At 57.0% G+C, this 19058-nt stretch overlaps 1 protein-coding gene across 1 annotated transcript in view; it reads left to right on the forward strand.

Annotated features, from left to right (window-relative positions):
- The window catches only part of KCNQ1 (potassium voltage-gated channel, KQT-like subfamily, member 1), a 313853-nt gene that overhangs the window by 36189 nt on the left and 258606 nt on the right, over positions 1 to 19058 (forward strand). The window lies entirely within an intron of this gene.

The raw sequence follows: 19058 nt of genomic DNA on the forward strand, positions 1-19058 counted from the left end.
AGCGCCATACTGCTTTCCACAGGGGTTGCACCATTTTACACTCCCACCAACAGTGAATCAGGGCTCCAGTTTCTCCACAACCTCGCCAGCATTTGTGGTGCATATATTTGAATACTAATCTTTTGTGTGTGCATGTGGATAATACTGTCACAGCATTGCACTTCAGAAGAGAACTTGAAATTGTCTTTTTAACTCTGAATGCAACATCATTTTTCCTGTTTTTCATCCTTAGCCTAGTGTCGCATGTGATTGTCTAATTCAAAGTGGCTAAAGCCAGTCCATCTCATTTCACTAATGCCTAGAATATGGACGTTCATGTGTTCCATTTAGATTTTCACAACCTCTACTTTTATAACATTCGTACTTTGTACATTCCATGGTCCAGCTATTAAAGGACATTGGCAACTGTTTCTCCTCGTTTTGATTGACTTTCAGTCTGGGATCTACTTCTAAGACCATCACTATCCGTGTTCCTCAATTGTTCATATTCAGAGGCCTGCTATTTCAGAAGTGGATGGCCTATTCTGTTCCCTAATCTGTATTAATCTGAGAGCTCTACTAAATCCTGTCCACCATGGGTGACTCTTGTGGCATTTGACACACTGATGACACCACTTTCAGCATCACAGCACCCACAAGTTATTTCAGTACAGCAAACCGACAGACAAGTGCGGAACCAATTAGAACAATTGTAAACAAGCAAGTCTACAGACACCCAAGCTACAAGGTAGTTAGCGATACGCAGATCAGTCCGTCAGTCCAACACACGGACAGATGAGGTCCCAGTTCAGGAGGCTCCATGTCCGAATCCCAGCACCAGGCCCAGGGGAGGCTTTCCTGGTGGTTCTGGAGGAACATCCTTGTCTCTGAGCTTCTGTTTCTGGACCATTTTCCCACAGTTTAGTGTGTCTGCTCTGAGAGCAAAGCAGGCACACGGAATATCAGAGGACAGGACCCATCTGAAGCCAGTGGCAGCCTGACAGGGTGGGGCCCTGGGTGGGTGCTTGAGCCTTCCAGCTGACACGCACAGCTGGCAGGCCAGTGTCCCAGGTGAAGGCCGTGTCTCAGCTGGATTCAGCGCGCAGGTGTGCCACACTTGGGCTGAGGCCTGAAGTGGAGGCAGAGTAGAAAATGCTTGCTTCTGTGGCTGCTGCTTGCTCGCTCTAAGCCTAGGAGCTGTGCACAAGGCCTGGCAGAGATCGAAGGATCGGGATATCTACCTCACGGGAGGTGTTCCTAACAAGCAGTGGCAACGGAAGAAAGCATTTCCACAGATCGAACAGGGATGGTTAAAGGATGCGGCACTGAACACACGCCTGTCCTGATCTTCAGCCGTGCAGTGTCCCCCGCTTTTGTTTGAACGGCTGCTTCCAGGTCTGTATACAGGTTCTACGTTAGCACAATGAAGAGGTGCTGAGATTCCCATTCTTCACTGTGTTATCCGTCATTTATTATGATCCACATAGTTGAATGCTGTAGCATGGTCAATAAAACACAAGGCACCATGTTGCTGGACGTCTCTGCTTTCAGCCGAGTGCCATCTGACGTCAGCAGTGATGGACCTTGTACGGCCCCTTCTGAATCCAGCTTGAGTTTCTGGATGTTCCCTATTGATATATATCTGTAAATCTTTTAAAATTACCTTCAATAGGACTTGTATGTGATATAATTGATATTGTTCAATAATTTTTTAATTTTGTAGGGTCACCTTTTTTGGGGGGAATGGACACATAGGAATCTCTTCTAATTGGTTGATCAGTGACTGACTTCCAGAGCACCATTGCTCTTTAGTAATTTGGAGAGCAGACCTTCCCCGTGCAATATATCCCCTGAACGCCTCACTGCTGGTACCAAGGGTGCTCATTATGGATACAAGGAAGGTTACATAATGGACAATTCCAGTCTTTTCTCCATCATGTGTCATGATGCTGCCTATTGGTCCAGTGGTGAGGATTTTTGTTTTCTTGATGTTGAGATGTAATCTACGCTGAAGGCTGCAGTCCTTGACCCTCTGGAGCAAACACTTAAAGCTCTATGATCACAAGTAAAGGGCTTTAACAAACAACAGTTCATTTAGCTTCTAGTTGAAGAGGCTAAAAAGAAACAAGCCACGCACAGGCACCCTGTAGGACAGAGTAGGTCATGCCATGAGGCTTTCAAAGGTGTGAACTTTATGGGAACAGATTTCCTGTCTTTCACTGTTAGTAGGTTTGAACTGCTACTTTTTTATTAGCATCCTAGCAATGCTTTGGGTGCTGGAAGTCTGAATTCAGGGCGCTGGCTCTCGGGGAGGGAGGCTTTCTCTCTGGCCCTGGAGGAAGTGTCTTGTCTCCGCGTGTTCTATCCGTCAGCCCCTTGGTGATCTTCATGTGATATTGCCCTTCCTCTGCTCGATCATTTGCTTGTTTATCTACTTTCATATCTCAAAAGAAATGGACTCAAGACACATCCTTCACTGATACTTTGTATTAAAATAACTGACACATTCACACCATGGAATACCTTGTAACACTTAGGACTAAGATTTAGAAAGAAAAATTCTAGGTAACATGTGAGAGGCCTTATGAGAGAGAGAGCATTATGATGAGTGAAGTAACTCAGCCTTGTAAGGACAAATGCTGCATAAGACCATGATGTAAAAATAGGACAACTCGTAAGATGTGGGCGAATGTCCAAAGAGGGAAGTAGAGGGGGCTGAGGGGGGGAAATCAAGGCTTGCAGAGTTTGGTGGGTGGAGGGAGGCGGTAAAAGAATTGGGAAAGATCCAGTGGGGACCTGAAAAGACGAGGTAGTAGTGGACATAGGTCAGTGGTGATTAACTTTATGACACAATGTAAAATAAAATAGTTCATGATAGGAAATGAAATAGAATGTAAAAAAAAGATTTTATAAAACCCAATGTACATGCATGAAACATAATATATATGAATAATAAAACTGTTAATGAATAAATAAATGATAGAAACCAGTTGCCGAGTGAGATCATAACTGCTACGCTGTTTATGTTAGGTGCCATTGTGTCGACAGCAAATCACAGTGTCCCTGTGGACAGTGGTTGTGGACCTGGCCTGCCCTGAGCCATCCTCACCACCTCGGACTCACCTGAGCCCCGTTGCTGCAGTCACTGTGTCAGTCCGTCTTGTTGAGGGTCATCCGTACTTTCACTGACTCTGTGTCTCCCCCTTGCCAAACATGATGCCCCCTCCCAAGGACTAGCCTCTCCTAGCACCATGCCCAAAGGATTTGAGGCATTTGTACCATCCTTGCTTTCAAAGAGCACCCTGGCTTCACCTTCTCCGGGACAGACAGTCCATGGGCTAGCCGGCACTCTGCCCCAGCACCACAACTCAAAGGCCTCGATTCTTCTTCTGTCATCCTCCGTCATTGCCCAGTTTTCAGATGCAAGCAACTGAGAAGACCAGAGTTTGCATCGGAACAGCTTAATCTGTAAACTAACGTCGTTGCTCTTTAGTGCTTGGGAGGGGTCCTTGACGGCAGACTTCCCCAGCGAGGCTCATCTTTTTATTTTCTGACTGCAGCTACCAAGTGTATTGATTGTGGATCCCAGGAAGATGAACTCATTCCTAACTTAGGCCTCTTCTCTATCTGATATTGCCAGATAGCCCAGTGGTGAGGATGTCTGTCTGCTTGGGGTTGAGATGTAATCCATATTGAAGCCTGGAGTCTTTGACCTTTTGTAGGAAGCATCTAAAGTCCTCACTTTTGGTGAGCTGAGTTGTACCGACTACACAGGTTATTGATGAGTCTTCCTCTCATCCCAATGCCACACTCCTCTTTACAAAGTCCAGCTTCTCAATGATTTGTTCTGCATACAGATCGGCGAGGTGTGGAGGGAGAATACAGCCCTGCCGCACACCTTTCTTGGCTGAGATTAGGGTGTGTATATTTGGGGGACCGAGTTCAACCGTAGGACCAGTCCCTGGAGGGCATCATCCTCGGCGAAGTGGTGGAGAGTCAACGAGGAGGAGGAAGCCTCTTGGCCCGACAGATTGACACTGGCTACAGCGGGCTGGGCTCAGCAGATGTGGAGCGGGTGGCACGGGTCCTGTTACTCGTGGGCTTGCTTTGAATTGGAGCTGATGCGTGTGCGTTTGTGTGTATTTTTTCTAAGTCACTGTGCATACTTGATGGTGTGTGGTCAGTCACAGGTCCACAGCTAGAACCACCCTCAAGCTCTGTGGCCATTTACTTAACCCACGTGAGCCTCAGGTTCTTCGCTCAGGAAACGGGGAAATGGGCTGCTGTCTGGAGTGACTGTTGAGAAATGAGCAAGTTTCAGCAGGTGTTGGGTTAGTGGTTGCTCAGAAGTCACCTTCAGCTGGAAAGCCAGCCCACGGCCACATGGTCAGTTCCAGTGCTCAGGGGTGGCTGCGGCTGTCGCATGTTACGCACCTTCCCCAGGGTGAGACAGGGTGGTGATGTGTAGGGCCCCTGACCCCACGGACGTGGGCAGGGCCAAGATCCCCAGCAGTAGCCCCAGCAGCACGAAGCTGAGTCCAGCGAGGTCAGACATGCCCACCGATGCTAGCACCAGCTACCACAAAGCACGTTTCCCAGCTGTTGCCATGCCTCCTGCCTGTCCACGGCTGTCTCTGCTTTCTTCCTGGGGCCGCGGATCTGCTGCAGTGACCGCATGGAACTCACACACAATCCCACAACTTGGGGTTTCTTAAGGAAGCAACAGGTTGCCATTCCGGTTGGCAAGTGCTCGGGGGGGACAGCTGGGGTCAGGACGGCCTCTTCTCGGGCCACGGTGGGCCTCCCACTGACCCTCTGCTTCACACTCTCGGCCTTTGCTCAGGTGAGTGTTACAGGCGGCTCTGCTCATCTCGTCCAGGCCAGCAGGGAGCTCAGTGTTTGGTGGTCTTGAGTTGGGTATGACTTGAAGCGACCCCACAGATGACAGATCTGAACACTGACCGTCTGTGCCACCCTCATCGACGGACACTCTCAAGCCCATCGCTGCTGTCACTGTGTCCATCTGTTCTCAGCTGATGTCTTTTTCTCCTCCACTCTCCCCTCACTTGTCCAAGCCTGCTGCCTCTCTCCAAGGAATAGCCCGTTAGTAACATGCATCCGCTGTCAACCCCAAGGCACCAGGTTTAAATCACCCCCTGCTCCGTGGGACAAACATGGGCAGTCAGCTCCTGTGTGAGTACTGCCTCTGAAGACCCTGGAGGCACAGCTGTGAGTTGAACCCGGCTCAAGGGTCCCCGACAACAAAGACAACAACACCACCGCTGCGCGCCACGGGGCCTGGCTCTGCTAGTACGTCTTGGCCCAGAGGTGTGCAGGAGGGACGGACACTGATGGAGGGACGGACACTGACAGAAGGACGGACACTGACGGAGGGACAGACGCTGACATGCAGGAGGGACGGACGCTGATGGAGGGACAGATGCTGACAGAAGGACGGACGCTGACGGAGGGACGGACGCTGACGGAGGGTCGGACGCTGACGGAGGGACAGATGCTGACATGCAGGAGGGACGGACGCTGACAGAGGGACGGACGCTGACAGCACGGTGGGACAGGGGCCTTCAGCACCAGCTCTGTGGGCCAGGAACCCAGCTCGCCCGGGCTCCCAGCTCGGGTTTGCCTCCACCTCTGCTCAGGGGGCATCCGTCCTCTCTCGCCGTCTGTCTGTCCTTGTAGGAATCTCCAGCCCAAGGGTGCGCTCACTCAGGTGGTGTTTTCTTAGTGGTGAGGCCTCCATTGTCCACTCCTGGGCTGTGTCAGTGTGAGCCTGCTGAGATGCCCAAACTGACCGCTCCCGCCTTCGTGACCACACAGCAAGTCTGCGTGATCCCACCCAAGACTCTGTCCCTGTTTACACCATTAGCAAACTCTGCTCCCCTCCGTGAGCACAGACCCTGTGTTTGTGTGGTCCCACCTTCTCAGGTGAGGGTTACAGAGACCGTGTCTGGGACAGTCGACTGCTGCCCATCGGGGCCTGTCCACATGCGTCACTGGCAGAACGAGGCTGTGGGGAGATGTCTGTGTTCTTGTGTCATTGGACCTCTTGGGAGCTCTTCCCACATCCTCCCTTCTCCTCCTCCCGGCAGACAGGCTCGGGCAGCTGTGAGGCTTCCACGATGTTCCTGGTTGTAACTTTCTGGACTCTTTCCTTGCTGACGCAGAGACACTTCCTCTTAGGTCTTAAAAATAGTGCTATGATGCACACCCTGCTGGTGGACGCTCCACTGGTGCACAACCGCTGATGTATACTCGCTGATGCACACTTCTGGTACACACCTGATGTTGCACACCCTGCTCGTGCACACACACTGATACATAGCCCACTGGTGCACACCTGCTGATGCACAGTGTGCTGGTGTACACCCTGCTGGTGGATGCTCCACTGGTACACACCCTGCTTGTGCACACCTGCTGATGCACACCCCATTGGTGCACAGCCTGGTCATGCATGCCCTGATCGTGTATACCCCACTAGTATGCATCTGCTGATGCACGCCTCCCTGGGGCACACCCTGCTGGTGGCGCACCCCATTTGTGCAATTCTACTGGTGCACAGCCCGTTGAAGCACACCCCACTGGTGCACACCTGGCTCATTCACACCCGGCTCGTGCTCACCCTGATGTACACCCTGCTGGTGCTCACACTCACCATGCACACTTTTGCCCAGAAGCCGAGATTGTTTCTTGGTGACACATGTGCAGGAGAGGATGACAAGGGCAGTGGACCCCGTCTTTGTGTCATCTGCACCTTTGGCTGACCTGCCTCCATTCCAGCTGGTTTCTTGATCTTCTTGGAGACCTATGGTGGTCTTCATCTTGACACACTATGCCGTCCGTGACACACTGTGCCGTCTGTGACACACTATGCCATCCGTGACACACTATGCGGTCCGTGACACACTGTGCCGTCCATGACACACTGGGCTGTTCCCATCAGATGAAAACACCCTGTTGTGTGCTGTCTTGTCCCCACTCAGAGAGTGCTGGTGACTTAGTGATAAGAGGCTGTGATGTGACACCAAAGGCATGAAGTTCAAATCCACCAGCTGTTCTGCGGAAGGATGGCAGTTCCCTGTGGTGCGACTTACGACCTCTGATGGACAGAGGCTCAGCTTTAGGTCGGCTTCAACTCTGAAGGCAACAACAACTCGGCCTTTTCCATAAGATGCAGATGCCGCGGTCTGTCAGCTGCCCATCACCCCTGCTCTCGGCCCCTCTGGAAGGTGGAGCTTCCTCGCACAGCTCCCAGGACTGGACTCGTGGACACAGATCACCATCCCTTGTTTCCCATCGAGCAGCTGATGAGTTGGAACTGCTGACCTCTCAGTTCGGAGCAGGGTACAAACCGTCTCACCCAGGGACCACCAGAGCCCGGCCCCGCAATCTTCCCCTGCTGTTAGGTCAGTGTTTAACTCCTGCTGACCTCACGTAACAGGCAGGACTGCCCAAGGTGGTTCTAGGCTGCTACCTTGAGGAAGGAGCCCTGGTGGCATAGTGCATACCATCTCAGGCTGCTAATGAGAAGACGAGGGGTTCAAATCCAGCAGCGGCTCCAAGAGAGGTGAGTGAGGCAGTGTGCTCCCGGGGAGATGCCCGGCCCTGAGAAGCTGGAGGCGAGCCGTGTCGTGAGTCACCTCTGACGGATGAGGTCTGTCTGTCCTCCCTTGGAGCTGCTGAGTGCATTCAGGTGGTTGCACTTTCCCTCAGTGGCCAAGTGCTTCACCACCGCACCACCAGGACCCCCATGCAAACTCTCACTGTCGCCAAGTAGAACGGACCCCTGCTGACCCCCCCCCCCAGGAGGTTTTCCGAGGCTGTAAACCACGTGGAAGGAGCCCGCCCGTCTTCCGCTGCCTGTGGGCTGACTCTGTAGCTCCGTGTCCACCAGGTGAACACAGCGTCCCGATCTGCAGGAGCTCCGGCTCTGCATTCAGGTGATTTGGTGCCTTGGTCCCCTCTGGTCTGGACACTCGTCCTCCTGTCTTCTGTGACCTTGGCGCTGGTGGCCAGCGTCCTTCAGCTCCTCCCTACGCTGGGCCTTGACTCTGCTCCCTGATGACGAGGTGCAGACCATGGGGGGCAGGGCCTGGTGGTCAGAAAGAAGCAGCACCCAAGGGTCTCCCTCTGCCTCAGGAGTGGGTGAGCTGGCCTTTCCTCAGCCTGTCACTGATTTGGGGGCCTGCTGGCTGTGTCACTGCAGTGCCCGGGTGGAGTCCCAGGGCTTCCCTGGGATACCCGAGAGCTGTCTCTGGCTGCCATCAGGAGCACTCGGCTCTGACTCAGCCAAAGAGAGAGATTGGCTGAATTTCTGGAATGACTCCAGCCATGGCCTTGCGGTGGGCAGGTCCACCGTGGTGGGCATGTGATGTCTACTCGTGTCATGGGCCCTGGCTGGATGCTGATGCCCAACTCCAGTTCCTGAGAGAATTCCTCTCCTCTCCTTTCCTAAAACAGTTTGTGGAAGTGGAAGGTTTGCACACGAGGCTGTCGGTGGGGTGGTAACGTCTTCACAGCGCATGAATGTCCTGTGACTTCCGTTCAGGCCTTGAGCGAGCATCATGGGGAGCTGTCAGTTCCGTGTGATCACTCGGGAGTGGGCAGCCCTGAGCTCCCAGTGGCATCTGATAGATGAGGAAGATCACAGATGGGAAGGATGCCACCCTGACGTAGCTGCCAGCTGAGGCCTGCAGCAGCTCCAGGAGTGGGGAGACGAGGGGGTCCCCCCAGAGCCTCGCAGTGCTGCCAGTGTTCAGAGTACGACTTGTTCTGTGCCATCAAGTTGGAGTTGACCCGCAGCTGACCCTCCAGGAGGTTTTCAGAGGCAGTAAATCCCACGGGAGAAGACTGCCCATCCTCCCTCAGCACCTGGTGGGTTCGGAGTGCAGGCTTCTGAGCCTGTAAACCCCGAGGATCGACGTGAACTGAGTGCCTAGGGGTGATCCTGCCATCTAAGTCACCTACTCTGTGGGACTATGTGTGCCCAGGGCATATGCACACGGCACACACCCCACACATGGGCGCACATGCTTGTACACACATGCTTGCTTGCGTGCGCACACACACACAGAGAAATGCTTGGACACAGACATGAATGCACATGTTTGTACACATGTGTGTGCCCACGTGTGTGCACACAGACTTACACACATATCCACGTACAAGCCTGTGTACAAGCACACAGGTATTTGTGTATGCCCACTTTCACACTGATCCACACAGATGTAAACGCCTGCTCCACACGTGTATTTCACATGTGCACGTGCACATACTCACATATTTGCACACACATGCTTTTACATGGGCACATATCCCCATGTTTACACATGCATGCTTGCACACGGGCACACATCCACATGCTTGCACACACAGGCACATGCACATACCATGTGTGTGCACATACTTTTGCACATGGGCACTTATCCACATGCTTACAGGCATGTACAAACATGCTTGCACATGGACACACACATGCTTACACACAGGCACGTGCACATCCCCACATGTTGGCACACACGCTTGCACAAGTGCATGCACACACACCCATATGTTTACGCATACACACAGGCTTGCACACACACACACACACACGCACGCACGTACATTTGCACACACAATCTGCTCATACTTCCTCCCAGTTTCTTGATGTTTCTTGATGTTTGGCCTCTGTCCTTCAGTTCTGGGGTCCCTCAGTCAACAATGAGGTGCATGTGGGACCATTTTCCTTGTGTGGGGAGGTATCTGTGGACTTGGTGTGGGGCCTTGGGGGAAGATTCCCTTCTCATTTAGCAGATGGACGGAAACTGCGCCTCTTACACACGGGGCATCTGAAAGGCAGACCCCCTAAGGGTCCCATGGCCATGTGGGGAGAAGCAGAATGTTCTCCCCCCCCCTGCAGGCCACCTCTATGTCCTCAGATGAATGCTGTTTGTGAGTCGTGACTCGGAAACCTCCCTCCACGTTGACGTTAAAGGGGCTCGTCACATTTTCTTCTAGAATTTGGGGCCTTGTTTTGAGTCTGCACCCTCAGACGTAGGGGTTTGCACGTGTGTGCATTGTGAGGTGGGGACCCAAGTCCAGCTTCCTCCAGGAGGCTCCCCAGGCCCCTGCGGTCAGTCTCCACACACACCACCTCCACCAGCCTTGGCTTCCATGGTCCCTCTGGCTCTGGGGTAGGAGACTGCCAGGAGGTGCTGCCCACGGGAGCTGGAGGGGTGGTGGTCTGCTCTGGGGACTGCAGTGACCACCACATTGACAAGAGCAGGCTGCGTGCTGTCCTGCTGGTAGATTGTGTGGAGGGAGGGCTTCGACATAGAGCATGGTGAGTAGGTGTTTGGGCACCTGGTCCAGATCATGTCCATGGTGGACACACACAGGTGTCTGCTGATAGACAGTTGGAAAGGGTTTAAAAGTGGAGGCTGATCTCAGCTGTCCGTTCACCCGGCCAGGCAGAGTCCATTTCCGTGGTGGGGGAGGTGGAAGCCTAGCTTGGGATGTGCTGAAAGTTGACCAGATTGGACCACGGGACATCGGGGGTCTTGGCACCTGAGACAGGAACAGAGAAAGCCCTTCTGGGGCCGCCTGTCTGCCGCATCACCTGTGGATGGCAGGTGATCAGATGACACCTATCCAAACATCTGCTCACAGGCAGATGGGGAACCAGCTCAGAGGGGAGGGGGCTCCCAGAGGTCGTGCTCAGGGCAAAGAGGGCTCCTTGGTGGCCAGTGAGCTGGGGGTTGGGGTCTCGGGCCTTCCTGGGTGCACGCATGAGTCTGGATATTGGCAAGTCTGCCTTCGTGCCCCGTCCCTGATCAGCGGCACCTTCTAGGAGCTGGGCCCTCAGTGTCCATGTCTCCATCTGACAGAGATGGAAAGTTTGCTCCTGCCCTGGGCTCTGGGTGTCTGTGGAGCAGGACATGCTCTGGAGAGCTGGCCCAGCATTGGGGTTTCTCTCTATCCTCCTGTCCTTCCTCAGGGGGTGACTGTGGTCTGGACCAGGAGGAGCTTCAAGGACAGGAGGCTGATGGCCGCTGGCCAGGGTGAGGGTGGGAACCTCACTGCAGGGTTTCAGGGCCTGGAGTGACTTCCCGTGATGTCCTGGGCTTGTCCTGGCCCTGGTGCCCTGACGTCCATCCTCCTGAGCCTTTCTGCTGGACTCCGTGGGGGTGTCTGGCCTGCTCTCCCTGCCCACTGTGACACTGTCCTGGGAGGCTCCGACGTGGGCCCCCCGACTCATTGTTCTCTCTCCCCTCAGGTCTGCCTGAGCCTGGCTTTAACCCCCAAAACGCCTGCTCCGTAGTCTCCTGGGGGCTGGGTGGGGTACTGTCCCAATTTTGCAAACCTCCATGTGGACATGGCCTTGTGGGAGGCGGGGGTAGGCAGTTGCTCTTCCGGAACCTGGTTTAGCCGAGTCCAGCCACTCTGAAGCTTGCTGTGAGGTCAGTGGTGCCACCAGGAGGAAGTGCTGGCCTGCTTCCTGTGGTCAGGGCTGCCATCTGGCAGATCAAGGCTGCCGATGGTGAGGCCAGGGGTGCCTATCCCTCCGCCCAGGCATTGAGTAAGCAGCTCAGGGGGCGTGGGGACTCAAGCCTGTCCTGGCGGCACTGGTCACTTCCTCCTCTGGGCCCATATGGCGCTCATCTTGGGTGAAGTCTGTCCCTTCAAGTCTGGCCTGAATCTGCCTGCCCAAACCCGTCCCCATGAGGACTGGCAAGGGGGTCCTTCGTGTTCCTCAGGCCTCCCCCACGGCCCCCGTGGACAGAGGGTGCGGCTCCACAGGGCGTGGATAGCCCTGAGCAGTGCGGGAGGACAGAGGCCAGCTGGAGGAAGCTGCAGTTCCTGGAGACCCTTAGAGTGGCCATTGGTGTCCATGGTGGGACCGGACTGGCTAGCAGCTCCCACACAATGTGTGCAGCTGGCAGGTGTGGCTGTGGTGCCCACGTCCACACAGATGCCCCCCTCCAGCTGCCCTGCCCTGTCCTTGCTGCTCTTTTCTGGATGTGTCCAGCCCAAACTCAGCCTCTGGGTTCACTCTGTCCCCACCCCCTCAGGGAGGACACAAGACCTGTGCTCCCAGTCTCCCCATGAGCCAGGGAGCTGGCCAGGGGACCCAGGGGGGAGTCCGAGGGGCTGGGCCTGACCTCTGTGCCACCTGCTCTGAGGGCCTTGATGTGGGAAGGGTGGTTGGAAGGCTGGAAGGTGGCAGGCGTGGCCGGGGGCTGCCCGCTACTTGGGATAACCAGCCATGCAAGTCAAGAGGGCAGGGTGCACCGGGAGAAAGCCCTGCAGGCGGGCAGTGGCTGGACGGAAGATGAGGGACATGCGGGTCACGGGGAGGAAACGAAGACGGAGGTTGCTGTAGAGATTGTAATCGCACTCCAGTGCTTGAGTGGAAAACCGTTGACTTTGTAAACTCTTACTCAGATCACAATAAAAAGGAAAACAGTTTTTAGGAAGACTTACGTTAGCTGCTCTGCAATCCTGAAGGCTCGCAGTTCAAGGCCAGCTGCTCCCCAGGAGGATGGGCAGTCTCCTCTCGTGCAATTAACTGCCTCTGAAAACCCGCCCGCGGGTCAGCTATGGGTCGGTTCCGACGCTGTGGTAACAGGAACAAGCAGCTAGACGTGAGGGAGGACTTCCCACGAGCCCTGAGCAGTGCCTGTCATCCCAGGGGGTGTGCCTGACCCTCTTCCCCACCCCCTTTCTGAGGCTGCTGGCTAAGGGCTCGTGGACGCCCCCCGCAGGCCCACACTCAGTTCCAGGGCAGTGCCACTGGCCGGACCTCTCACCCCAGAGGGCAGGGGTGGCACGATGGCCTGCCCAGCCCTGTGCAGAATGGGACCTGCCCAGGACCCTAACACTCCCAGGCTGAGGCCAGGCTGAGCATGTGTGCAGGGTGGCCAGCCACCCTAGAGGTCACTAGGAGGTCGGAGGCACTGCCCACGGTCATGTCAACGTGCTCTTGCAGAGCCTTCTAAATACACCCTCCCTGGGGGTGCCCAGCGGTGCAGGCATGGTTAGAGGCCAGGTGGAGTGTGACTGGTCTGAAAGGACAAGCCCAGTGCTGGGGTCCCTGGATGCCTCTCCACCAGGCCAGCCTGACCACCACCAGCTCCTCCCCCAACACAGGCCCTCCTGTGCCTGGTGCAGTGACCACAGTCCCCGACAGCCCTGCCTGCAGTCCCTCTGGGTAGGGGCAGGGGGCAGCCAAGGCCCCATGATCTTGGTCAGTCCTCAGGCTGTATTCAGGCTTTTGGGCTGGTTGCTGGGGGCCATGTCTCCTTGGGTTGGTCACTCAGCCCTGTGGGGGGTGGACAGCTGCTCAGGTGCGTGGGGGGATTGTAGGAGGAAGCTGCTGCCCCCACCCTCCCCCCACACTGAAGTGGGCTTGACGAGAAGGGGCCTGCTCGCACAGGGACGTGGGTCCAGCTCTGCGAGGGACTCATCGGTCATCTGATCTTGAGCACAAATGTGGCCTGGGCCAAGGGAGCGAGCCTCGTAGGCCCATGGAGGGTTATAGCAGGCTGGGCAGGCCCCACGGTCTGGTCGTGTAGCCATCCCCTGCACTCAAAGGTCACACACGCACGCACACGACCGATACCGGCCCAGAGACACACACGTACAGCCCAAGACACACAGGACACAAAGATGCACACAGACACAGTCACACAAAGGCGCGGGCACAGACATACACACGTAGACAGAGTCACGCATGTATACACACACAGAGGTCTTCTCGGGGTCCTGGCCGGCCCCATCCTGAGGAGGACAGTGTCCAGGGGCTGAACAGTCACCTTGGCATGTTCCTGACATAAGAGCCTCCACTCCTGAGCTGTCAGGTCTCCACTGAAGGGGTCTTGGAACACCCTGTCCCCACCAAAGCCTCTCCCTAATGGGGTCCTCCACTACAATGCCAGCACATGGCAGGCTGTAGAGCTTTGGGGCCCTTGCATGGGGACTCCCTGAGTGGCCTCTGACAGTGGGAAGGGACGAGGGGCAGATCTTGGCAGTTTAATGTCCCAGTGAGTCAGGAGGTTAAGGGGCTGGGCGCCTGCGGGCCTCCCAGGCAACGCAGGACCTGAACCTGCCATCGAGAGCACCCACAGTGCCGTGGGGCCCGGGCTGTGTGGCCAGGCCCTTCCTGAGGAGATGGGGCTCACTTCTGAGGGCAGGGAGTCGGGGTTCCTCGGGGCAATGGCCTTCACCATACATCTGTGGCCCTGCAGGCTGCCGAAGTCTGATGGGGGAGAGGAAAGGAAAGAACCCCAGTTCCCGCCACTGGTTCTGTCCCACTCACGGGCCATGGGGCCTCGGTGTCCCCTCAGTGCCTTGCAGGGCCCACTCCTGGTGCTTCTGGGGACAAGTAGAGGTTCTCGGCTTGTCAGGGCTGGGACACGGGACAAGTGGCCCCTCATTCATGATGCCCTCTACCTGGTGCAGACGCTCTGTCATGGGGACAGGGGAGGTGCAGGGACAGATGGCGTAAAGCTTGGTGGTCAAGGGTAGTCCCTTGATGTCTGCCATGGATGGTAGTGCTGTGTGACCTGGTGTCCCCCATGCGTGGTGCGGACGAGGACCTGTGCATGGACATGAGTGAGGCCCAGGGACAGATGGGGCAGCTTGGTGGACAGTGGTACCATGTGGCTGTGTGGCCGTGTGGTGTGGCTGGGCACCTGTCCATCCGTGGACTGATTTTCCACATGGGCAGGTGAGGCCACTGCCTTGGGCGGGTGCAGCCTCTCAGGTGTCGATGTTTGCCCACCGCAGCTCTGTGGTGGGTCTGTGCATGTGGCCGTGTGAACGGGGGACAGCACAGCCACTGGCCTGTCTTCTCCCCGGCTCTTGGCTCCTTCTTCCCGTGGACCGCGGGGACCGCAGGATGTCAGGAGTTCGTGTCCTGATGTCCCATCTCAACCTCAGCCGCAAGCCCGCCCCTCTGGCCAACCCCTGACCACTGTCCCGTTAGGGGTCATCAGCATTCCTCGGCTGCCGCCACAGTCCTCGTCCAACACCACTGACCCCGGGCTCGTTAGAACCTGTCCTTTTCACCTGTAACACTGAGCACTCACAGACCCCCACACCCTAGGACTCGGGGCTCTGAAACACTTGGACTTGCTCTGAGGTGTGGGGGTTCCATCCACAGCCTTGGGCCTCCTTAGTCGTGTGACCTATTTCGGTGGGATCAAGGTGCCCTCGGGGGGCCACGCCACGTGTCCACTGTGGTGAAGCTGAGCTGCCTGGCTCTGTCTGAAGGGGACCTCTCCATGACTGACTGAGGGGCTTCTGTGGACGGGACAGTACCGTGTGGTGCTTTCCAGGGGCCCTGCAGGCTGGGATCAGCACGTCCCCAAGGGCCCAGGCAAGGCTGGCAGAGCTGCTGGACGGTCCACCGGAGCCCTGGCACCGCTCCTGCACCTTCTCGTGCCCTGGGCACCTGGTGGTCACAGGCGGGAATGATGTCCGATAAGCCCTGTGTCCTCCAGGGCAGCAGGCACGGCTGAGGCTGAGATGCCCCTGGGAACAAGCAGGCATTGTCCCTGGGCCACCCTGGGCCTGCCCCTGCTGGCTCCCAGGAAGGTAGAGGTGGTGCCTGCCTCTTCCCCACCCTTCCTGCCTGGACCTTGGTTCCCCCGCTCCTGGGTGCCTGGGCCTGGCTGCTTTCCGAGGCTGGGAGCAAGTGGCCAGCCTCTCAGAGACTCCGGCACCCCAATGCCCCTCCTCCCCTGTGGCTCAGGGCCCATCCAGGGCTGGACTGAGGAGATGCGAGTGAGTGTGGGCTGTGGATCTTTCTGGAACTGGCACATCCATCCACACTGACGAGCTGTGCGCTGCTGCCATGACACACACGCACATGCATGGGCTCTGGAGGCGGCCGGCAGGGCAGGGCCCCGGGCAGCGTGGACTGAGCACCTGCAGGACTGTGGACGTGCCCAGCCTCAGGACCTCCACCTGGGAGGGTGGGGAGACCACAGCCTGTCAGCACAGCCTGTGTCCCCTCCTGGCTAATCCCGTGGGGGCTCTGACTGGAGGCTAACAGGGCGGCTGGGCTGGTGCGGAGGCTGGAGCGGTGCACGCATGCCTCCCCGGCCCTGCAGCCCTCCATCTGGTGCTGCCTCATCAGATGCCATGAGGGGGTGGGTTTAATCAACAGACAGGCCCTCTCAGCGTGTGGGAGCCTGGAAGCTGGGTTTCAGGGGACCAGCTCTGGGGAGGTCCTCTCTGCATCGATTCTGGAGGACGTCCTGCACCCTCTCGGCACCTGCAGGCCCATTGTGTCCTCAGAGCTGAGTGTCGTCCTGGCCTCTCCGGTCCACATCTGAAGGTCCTGCCTGTCTCTGAGGGGCCTCCGCGGTCCCTGGTCTACGCCCGGAGGTCATGCCCGGCTCTGGGGTCCCTCCCCACTCCCCTTCCTCCCCTTTTCTCTCCTGTGAAGCAAAGGTGCTACATCCGGAGCCTCGCTTTACGTCCTGTCAGGGCGGTGACACAATTTGGGGCTGCACCCACCCAGTTCCCTTGTAACTGACCAGTGGTCACACTCAAGTCCGTCATGAGGGGTGATTCTCATCGGGGAGGCGAGGACTGCAGTGCACAGGGTGACCGCTGTCCCGAGAACCACGGCTCTCCGAGCTGACACATGTTTTGGGGACACTTGAGTCTGTGCCAGGGCACTTTGTTTTGGAATGAGAAGGCCTGTGCGGGCCTCACGAGGGCAGGGTTGGGACAGCGACCATTTCCCACCTTCCCCAAGGATGCTCCAAGGTCTCCCCATGTGGACTGACGTCCAGAACTCTGTGAGAAATGGCTGAGGCTGGAGCCCTGGCAGGGCTGCTGCGGGGGGGAGGGGGGGATGGTCCTAGCACCTCCCGGCCTGGCTGGCACCTGCCCCGCTTCCTCTTGGCTCAGTGACCACCTTAATCCCCAGCTTTGTCACCACAAATCTAAACAGACCAGCGAGGATTAGTGCTGGGCGTGGCTGACTGCCCAGTGGATGGTGTCCACGGGACCTCAGCACCTCTGAAGGCCAGTTTTGTGTGGAACCAGCCCCCCTTCCACCTGAACAGGGCAGGGCCTGTGGGAGCTGCTGATGGACTCTGTCCCCTGGAGTGGGTGCGACTGAGGACGGGTCTGACCTGTGCAGGTCATAGACTTGGGGCACATAGAACAGCAGTCACAGTGTCGGGTGCAGACAGGGCTTCTCCTTTGTGTAAGGCCTGGTGACCCCATTCCTACAGCGAGGGTCACAGGGCGGGGTGTGTCGAAGCCAGAGCACACTGGATTCCACAGCCCCGGAGAATGGCAGAAGGGTGGAGGGGTGAAGGGGACCATGGGCATAAGGATGGCCCCCTGGCTGTGTCTCAAGACCACTCTGTAGCTTTCCACTGTCCCATGGTGGGCAGTGGGGAGACCCTGGGGCCACGAGAGACCCATCAAGAACTGCCCACCCCCAGGCAGAGAGGGGCCAGTGCCCTGCCAGGGACACAAGCTTTGGGACAACTGTGGACTCAGGGCAGGACATTGCCTTCGGGGAGGGGACACTGAGGGCTGCTCCTTGTCCCAGTGGTCGAGGGGGTGTGATTCAGAGCCTGGAGTGGGAGCTGACCACACCCCTCCTCTGATAGTAGCCTCACCCACTTTGGGCCAAGGCCCTCCCACTCCAGCCCAGTTCCCTCCCACTCCAGCCCAGGCATCTCCCATCCCAGAACTTGCCCATTCCTGTCCAGGTCCCTCCTGACCCAGCCCCTTCCAACCACAGACCAGGCCCTGCTCACCCATGACTCAGACCTCACCAAGAGCTAAGGGCCTTCCTGTCCAAGATTCTGGGCACACAGGAGCCACAGACACTTGGTGACCCCTGTGTGCAGAGAAGTTGGGGTTCTTGGCCTGTGGGTGGTGGTATGGGCCCCTGTCAATGTCTCCGCATTTTTTTTTTAAACCCACAACTTGTTGAGGTGCATTTAGATAACACAGTCATATCAAGAGTGACAGCTCAGGGGCTTTCAGTGTATCTATGGCAATGCCACCACCATGGCCGATGCTAGAATGTTCCACAGCCTGTCAACTGCTCAGCCCTCATCATGTCTGCCCTGGCTTCCTCCAGCATGTGTGTCCGTGGAATGACACAGTGTCTCTTTTCTGGCTTGCTGCAGCCCTGGGGACACCGTAGGTTGAGCGTTGGGCTTCTTACAGAAAGCTCAGAGGTTCAAACCCGTGTGCTGCTCCAAGGGGAGGGACGAGGCAGCGTCTCCGGTGCCTGTGGTCTGGGAACGGCTGTGGGCAGCATTGTGTGCCCCAGGGCTGCTGAGGTCTGAAGTGGCTCGGTGACACCCTGTGTGGGTTTGATTTCTCCATCATGTAGAGGTGCCCGGTTGGTGCAGGGACTAAAGCACCTGGCTGCTAACCTCTCAGCCACTCCGCGGGAGAAGAAGTGGTCGCCTTCCATAAAGATGCCTGGAAGCCTCGGGGCAGCTCTGCCCTGTCCTGAGGGGCTGCTGGCAGGCCCAGGTCACCCAGTGGCCGTGGGCCCTTTGCTCGTCACCGTGTGATCAGGGTGGGTCCACACTGTCCCAGAGCTCTGGTCTCCTCCTGACGGAGCAGTGCCCTCTGAGCATCTGGGCCACACAGAGTGAGGTGTCCTCCTCTGCGGACAGACGCGGCCTCTGCCAGTGCTGAGTGTCCACGCCTGGACGCAGGGGTGTGGTCAGGGCCAGGGTAGATGGGCAGTGGGTGCACTACCCAGCGTGGGCATCCTGTGGTGTGGGGTGATGGAGCAGTGCTGACCACGGGCTGTGGGAGGGTTAGTATATTGGATGTGAGGGCTGGGTGGGAGGGCCACCATGGTGGACATGAGGGCTGGTGGGAAGGCCAGTGTGAAATGAGGGCTGAGTGGGAGGATCAGTAGAGGACATGAGGGCTGGACAAAAGGATCCTGGGGTGGATGTGAGGGCCAGGTGGAATGGTCACTGTGGTGGACGTGATGGCTGGATGGGAAGGTCACCATGGTGCGTGCGGGCTGGGTGGACGGAGGGTGACCGTGCACCATGGTGCGTGCGGGCTGGGTGGAC

The sequence above is a fragment of the Elephantulus edwardii genome, unplaced genomic scaffold (assembly GCF_000299155.1).
Source record: "Elephantulus edwardii isolate Elephantulus edwardi_28Jun2011 unplaced genomic scaffold, EleEdw1.0 scaffold00126, whole genome shotgun sequence".
In the NCBI taxonomy this organism is placed as follows: Eukaryota; Metazoa; Chordata; class Mammalia; order Macroscelidea; family Macroscelididae; genus Elephantulus; species Elephantulus edwardii.